At 41.9% G+C, this 7,684-nt stretch overlaps 1 non-coding gene across 1 annotated transcript; it reads right to left on the bottom strand.

The window, feature by feature from the left end:
- Positions 1–4,654: 4,654 nt before the first annotated feature.
- On the bottom strand, positions 4,655–4,726 carry trnae-cuc (transfer RNA glutamic acid (anticodon CUC)). Its single transcript has one exon. It is a non-coding gene; the product is annotated as a tRNA-Glu (tRNA).
- Between the last annotated feature and the right edge of the window lie 2,958 nt (positions 4,727–7,684).

Raw genomic sequence — 7,684 nt, 5'->3', positions numbered from 1 at the left:
CCCCATAGTCCTGTAAATTTTCCCCCTTCATGTATTTATCCAGTTCCCTTTCGAAAGTTATTTTTGAATCTGCTTCCACCACCCTTTCAGGCAGTTCCAGATCATAACAACACGCTGCATAAAAATTGTTTTCCTCATGTCGCCTCTGGTTCTTTTGCCAATGACCTTAAATCTGAGTCCTCTGGTTCCCGACCCTTCTTAGAATCATAGAATCATAAAAAGGTTACAGCATGGAAGGAGGCCATTCAGCCCATCGAGTCCACGCCGGCTCTATGCAAGAGCAATCCAGTTAGTCCCACTCCCCCGCCCTTTTCCCGTAGCCCTGCAAATTTTTTCTTTTCGAGTTCCAGTTCCCTTTTGAAGGTCATGATTCAATCTGCCTCCACCACTCCCTAAGGCAGTGCATTCCAGATCCTAACCACTCGTTGTGTAAACTGGACACAATACTCCAGATGTGGCCAAACCAGTATTTTATAAAGGTTCATCATGACTTCCATACTTTTGTACTCTATGCCTCTATTTATAAAGCCCATGATCCCGAAAGCTTTTTTATCCGCTTTCTCAACCTACCCTGCCACCTTCAACGATTTGTGCACATATACCCCCAGATCTCTCAGTTCCTGTACCTCTTTTAGAATTGTGCCCTCTAGTTTATATTGCCTCTCCTCGCTCTTCCTAACGAAATGTATCACTTCGCATTTTTCTGCATTAAAATTCATCTGCCACGTGTCCGCCCATGCCACCAGCCTGTCTATATCCTCTTGAAGTCTACCACTATCCTCCTCACTGTTTACTACCCTTCCAAGTTTTGTGTCATCTGCAAATTTTGAAATTGTGCCCTGTACACCCAAGTCCAAGTCATTAATATATATCAAGAAAAGCAGTGGTCCCAGCACTAACCCCTGGGGAATACCACTGTACACCTCCTCCAGTCCGAAAAAACAACCATTCACCACTACTCTCTGTTTCCTGTCCCTTAGCCAATTCTGTATTCATGTTGCTACTGCCCCCTTTATTCCATGGGCCACAATCTTGATGATAAGCCTACCGTGTGGCACTTTAACAAACGCCTTTTGAATGTCCATATACACCACATCAACTGAATTGCCCTCATCTACCCATTCTGTTAACGCAGCAAAAAACTCTATCAGGTTAGTTAAACGTGATTTGCCTTTAACAAATCCATGCTGGCTTTCCCTAATCAATGCACCGTCGTACAAGTGACTGTTAATTCTGTCCCAGATTATCGTTTCTAAAAGTTTCCTCACCACTGGGGTTAAACTGAATGGCCTATAGTTGCTGGGTTTATCCTTACACCCTTTTGAACAAGGGTGTAACATTTGCAATTCTCCAGTCCTCTGGTACCACCCCCTTATCTACGTATATTTGGAAGATTATGGCCAGTACCTCCGCAATTTCCACCTTTACTTCCTCCAGCAACCTAGGATGCATCCCATTCGGACCGGGTGACTTATCTACTTTAAGTACAGCTAGCCTTTCAGTGGCAGAAGCATGTCACTGGAAACAGTTTCTCCTTATTTACCCGATCAAAACCCTGCATGATTTTGAACACCTCTATCAAATCTCCCCTTAACCTTCTCTGCTCTAAGGAGAACAACACCAGTTTCTCCAGTCTCCCCATGTAACCAAAGTCTTTATCCCTGGTACCATTCCGGAAAATCTCCTCTGCACCCTCTCTAAGGCCTTGACATCCTTCCTAAAGTGGCCAGTTCTGAGCACCACATAATACTCCAGCTGGGGCCTAACCAGTGTTTTATAAAGGTTCAGTATAACGTCCTTGCTTTTAAACTCAATACCTCTACATATAAAGCTAAGGATCCGTATGCCTTTTTAACAGCCTTCTCAACTTGTCTTGCCACCTTCAAAGACTTGTGCACATACACCCCCAGGTCTCTCTGTTCCTGCATCCACTTTAAAAATGTACCATTTCATTTATATTGCCTGTTCTCATTCTTCCTACCAAAATAAATCACTTCACATTTCTCTGCCATGTGTCTGCCCATTTCACCAGTCTGTCTATGTTCTCTTGAAGTCTGTTATTATTCTCCTCACTGTTTACTACATTTCCAAGTTACGTGTCATCTGCAAACTTTGAAATTATGCCCAGTATACCCAAGTCCAGGTCATTAATATAAATCAAAAAGAGTAGTGGCCCCAACACGACCCCTAGGGGACACCACTGCACACATCCCTCCAGTCTGAAAAACAATTGTTTACCACTACTCTCTGCTTTCTGTCCCTTAGCCAATTTTGTATCCACACAGCCACTGCCCCTTTAATCCCATGGGCTTCAATTTTGCTAACAAGTCTATTATGTGGTACTTTATCAAAGGCCCTTTGAAAGTTCATATACACATTAACCTTCATCAACCCTCTCTGTTACTTCATCAAAGAACTCAATCAAGTTAGTCAAACACGATTTACCTTTAACAAATCTATGCTAGCTTTCATTTATTAATCCATATTTTTCCAAGTGCCAATTAATTTTGTCCCAGATTGTTATCCCTAAAAGTTTCCCCATCACCAATGTTAGGCTGATTGGCCTGTAGTTGCCGGGTTTATCCCTCTTCCCTTTTTTGAACAGGAGTGCAACATTTGCAACCCTCCAGTCCTCCCGCACTGCCCCCATATCTAAGAAGAATTGGTAGATTGTGGCCAGAGCCTCCGCAATTTCCACCCTTACATCCCTCCCTTACAACAACCTAGGATGCATCCCATCCGGACTGGGTGACATTTCTAATATGAGCGCTGCCAACTTTTAAATTTGTCCTCTTTATCTATTTTTATACTATCCAATATCGCTACTACCTCCTCTTTTACTGTGACATGGAATTCAATGTAGGCAAATGTGAGGTCATCCACTTTGGACCAAAAAAGGATAGAACAGGATACTTTCTAAATGGTAAAAAGTTAAAAACAGTGGATGTCCAAAGGGACTTAGGGGTTCAGGTACATAGATCATTGAAGTGTCATGAACAGGTGCAGAAAATAATCAATAAGGCTAATGGAATGCTGGCCTTTATATCTAGAGGACTAGAGTATAAGGGGGCAGAAATTATGCTGCAGCTATACAAAACCCTGGTTAGACCGCACCTGGAGTACTGTGAGCAGTTCTGCGCACCGCACCTTCGGAAGGACATATTGGCCTTGGAGGGAGTGCAGCGTAGGTTTACTAGAATGATACCCGGACTTCCAGGGTTAAGTTACGAGGAGACATTACACAAATTGGGGTTGTATTCTCTAGAGTTTAGAAGGTTAAGGGGTGATCTGATCGAAGTTTATAAGATATTAAGGGGAACAGATAGGGTGGATAGAGAGAAACTATTTCCCCTGGTTGGGGATTCTAGGACTAGGGGACACAGTCTAAAAATTAGAGCCAGACCTTTCAGGAGTGAGATTAGAAAACACTTCTACACACAAAGGGTGGTAGAAGTTTGGAACTCTCTTCTGTAAATGGCAATTGATACTCGCTCAATTGCTAATTTTAAATCTGAGATAGATAGCTTTTTGGCAACCAAAGGTATTAAGGGATATGGGCCAAAGGCAGGTATATGGAGTTAGATCACAGATCAGCCATGATCTTATCAAATGGCGGAGCGGTCTCGAGGGGCTGAATGGCCTACTCCTGTTCCTATGTTCCCATTGGTAGCATCTTCTTCTTTAGTGAAGACAGATGCAAAGTATTCATTTAGTACCTCAGCCCACGCCCTTTGTCTCCACAAGAAGATCTCCTTTTTGGTCTCTAATTGCACCCCCCCCCCTTCATTTGACTACCCTTTTACTATTTATATGTTTAGAAAAGACTTTTGGGTTCCCTTTTGAGTTACTATTCTCATACAATCTCTTTGCCCCTCTTATTTCGTTTTTCAGTTCTCCCCTGTATTTTTTGCATTCAGCTTGGTTCTCTACTGAATTATGAGCCTGACATAAGCCTCCCTTTTCTGTTTCATTTTAACCTCTATATCTTTGGTCATCAGGGAGCTCTAGTTTTGGATGCCCTTCCTTTCTCACTCGCGGGAATGTGTCTACTCTGTACCCAAACTATCTCCTCTTTGAAGGCTCATTTACTGTTTTACCTAAGCATGAAGTAGAAAGAAAAGGGATGGTGTGTAGTAAAATAAATAACGTGTGGTAAAAGAATGCAAAAATAACTGAAAATATGAAGCTCAAATATTTGATAAGTAAAATATATGACAACTCATGGGATGGGGAAAGAAACAAAATAATCTGACAGATATGCCAAATTAAAATTTGGAAGTTGCAGGAAATGCCAGCAAAAGTCTTGCATTGGATAACATCAGCATTAGGTGGCAGCACAGAGTACTTTTACAGGAACCGTCCACTTGAATAGTTGCTTGTAATTTAGTGTTATTTGTAGTTTTAGCTCCTGCCTTACCAGCCGACTCGTGTTAATATTAGCATTATGCAAAATACCACGAGTCCGCATTTTATGATGGAGATGATCTTTGCACAAAATGAACAATTAGGGATTAATTTCCATTAACAACAAGCATAAGACCTGGTTAGTCAAATTCTAATAATTTTTCATCATATGTCATACATTTAAATATAAATTTTAAAAAATGTGAACATCTAAAAAATATATTAAGGAAGAAAAAAAACATAAAAATAATTCCCTGACCGGGAATCGAACCCGGGCCGCGGCGGTGAGAGCGCCGAATCCTAACCACTAGACCACCAGGGAAGTCGAAAGCACTTCACCCCAAGGACGTTACAAGCAATATGATGGAATCGAGCTGCTGCATCAAGTACAGCTGCTGGTCGGGATCGCAGCGTTGAGCTGCGGACCGTGGAACTGGATTGTGAGCGGGTGCAGACAGTGCAGGGAACCCTGCAGACCAGAGCTCTGCTGCAGATGCTGGCGGCGGCCCCCGGATCCAGCGAGCAATGTTATTAGGTTTCATTTCAATGCACACTTCTATTTTTTTAAAATGGCATTATTTTTTTTTCAATGGGCGCAGGTAGCTTTCCATGAGTGCTGTCAGAATCTGCAGCTTTTGCGTTGTGCAGACAGCCTGAGGCTGCCGTTCGGTTAATTCTGTTGGGCAGTTAAAGGTTTCGTAATTTTTGTTTTGTCTTTCTCGCCCTCCTCTCGAAATCCAACTTCAATTTATGTCCGCTTGACACTTATAAATGAGCTTCCATAAAAGAGAATGAAAAAAAGATTAAAAGCCCAATCACCGCTATCTTAACGCCAGCAGACAAATCTTGAGAAGCTCAATAACTAAATGTTTTTATTTTCCTGCACCGTGGTTTCAGGGCCCTGGGCAACGTATTTGTTTTGTACACAGGCCCTAAATCCTGCCCCCTCCTGGTGTACTTTTAGGGGTTGTATCTGCTCTGCCATAAAATGTTTACTTAAAAATGGTGCACTTTAGTTAATTAGTTCACAATTGATAAAGTCTTAATCTAAAAAAGGAAGAAAAGTGACATTCGAGTTTATCTATATTCAGAATTCCAATTAGACTCTGCAAGGTACCTGGACAATCACTCTGCTTCTTAGAGGCATTCCCCTCCTTCACAGAAGATCCTGCCCTCAGAGAGACGTTTTGCCCCATCACCCCAGTATTCTCCATGGTCATCCTACTGACGGTCTCTGACCTCAACATTTGACAATATTTTGACTAAGGGATAAAAATGTGTTATGGGCAGAAATTCCAAATCTGCTGTGGGACCAAAAAATCCCATTTATGATGCACTGTCCATAGCAAAGCAGCAGCACCACATGCAAGGTGCAGCCAAGACCAGCAATAAGAGGATCAGGAAATGGGGCAGCAGCCATTTCTCATTCTGGGATAGAAAAAATAAGCCATTGCAGCACAAGCTCCACTACAACAGGGGATTTGCTGCCCAGGATAGAGTGTACATGTTTGCATACAGTGTGTGTTACCATGCTAGGGCTGAGTCCAAATAATTTTTCTTCTTAACTGCAGTGTTTGTAATCTAAATGAGGCCTAGGCCCTAAGCTCTGGGATTTCCTCCCTAAACCTCATAAGAAATAGGAGCAGGAGGAGGCCATACGGCCCCTCGAGCCTGCTCCATCATTCAATAACATCATGGCTGATCTTTGTCCTCAACTCCACTTTCCCTTCTGATCCCCATATCCCTTGATTCCCCTAGAGTCCAAAAATCTATCGATCTCAGCCTTGAATATACTCACGACTCAGCATCCACAGCCCTCTGGGGTAGAGAATTCCAAAGATTCACAACCCTCTGAGTGAAGAAATTTCTTCTCATCTCAGTCTTAAATGGCCGACCCCTTATCCTGATTCTATGCCCCCTAATTCGAGACTCTCCAGCTAGGGGAAACAACCTCTCAGTATCGACCCAGTCAAGTCCCCCCAGAATCTTGTATATTTCAATGAGATCACCTCTCATTCTTCTAAACTCGAGAGTATAGGCCCATTCTACTCAATCTCTCCTCACAGGACAACACTCTCATCACAGGAATCAATCTAGTGAACCTTCATTGCACCGCCTCAAAGGCAAGTATATCCTTCCTTAGGTAAGGAGACCAAAACTGTACACAGTACTCCAGGTGAGGTCTCACCAAAGCCCTGTACAATTGTGGTAAGATTTCCTTACTCTTGTACTCCACCCCCTTGCAATAAAGGCAAACGTGCCATTTGCCTTCCTAATTGCATGCTAACTTTTTGTGTTTTTTGTACGAGGGCACCCAAATCATTTTGAACACCACCATTAAAAAAAATTCTGTTTTTCTATTCTTCCTACCAAAGTGAATAACTTCACATTTCCCCACATTATAATTCCATCTGCCACTTTCTTGCACACTCACTTAACCTGTCTATATCCCTTTGCAGACTCTTTGTGTCCTCACAACTTACTTTTCCACCTAGCTTTGTATCATCAGCAAACTCAGATACATTACACTCAGTCCCTTCATCTAAGTCTTTAATATAGATTGTAAATAGCTGAGGCCCAAGCACTGATCCTTGCGGCACTCCACTAGTTACAGTCTGCCAACCTGAAAATGACCCGTCTTTCCCCACTCTCTACCTCTCTTCCTTTAAGACATTCCTTAAAACCTACCTCTTTGACTCTGTCCTAATATCTCCTTATGAGGCTCAATGTCAAATTTTGTTTGAAAATTGCTCCTGTGAAGTGCCTTGGGACGTGTTACTATGTTAAAGGTGCTATATAAATGCAAGTTGTTGATGTTGTAAATAGCAGATGGCCGACCTGATAGTTTCTTGTGTTACAAAGAACTGGTTTGTACAATTGTGAAGATACTGAACCAATTAAGCAACAAGTAAATGCAAATTGTTTTGTTCCTCACCAGACAATTTCATATCTCTCTTTTGTGAGTGGTAAAATCTATCCACCATTTTATTAGGAAAGACAAGCCTATTGTTGTTAATTGGGTTTATACAGTAAGTGCAGTCTACTCCTGATAATTGTTTTTTGTGCTTAAAATATTGCATTATCAGACAACTAAAATTAAGCAACTTCAAATTAAGAGGAGTACATTGTGTTGTTTTTTCAGTGGTTTTCAAGCTTTTGTGTAAAGGATCCCCTGTAAATATTGGCATACTCCCATGGACTCCTAACTTCCAAAATACACCCAATCAAAAGCAAAATACTGCAGATGCTGGAAATCTGAAATAAAAACAAGAAAATGCTG

Source organism: Heptranchias perlo, chromosome 5, assembly GCF_035084215.1.
Source record: "Heptranchias perlo isolate sHepPer1 chromosome 5, sHepPer1.hap1, whole genome shotgun sequence".
NCBI classification, from domain to species: domain Eukaryota; kingdom Metazoa; phylum Chordata; class Chondrichthyes; order Hexanchiformes; family Hexanchidae; genus Heptranchias; species Heptranchias perlo.
Note: the sequence above shows the minus strand (reverse complement) of the source record. Positions and strands in the feature narration are given on the sequence as shown.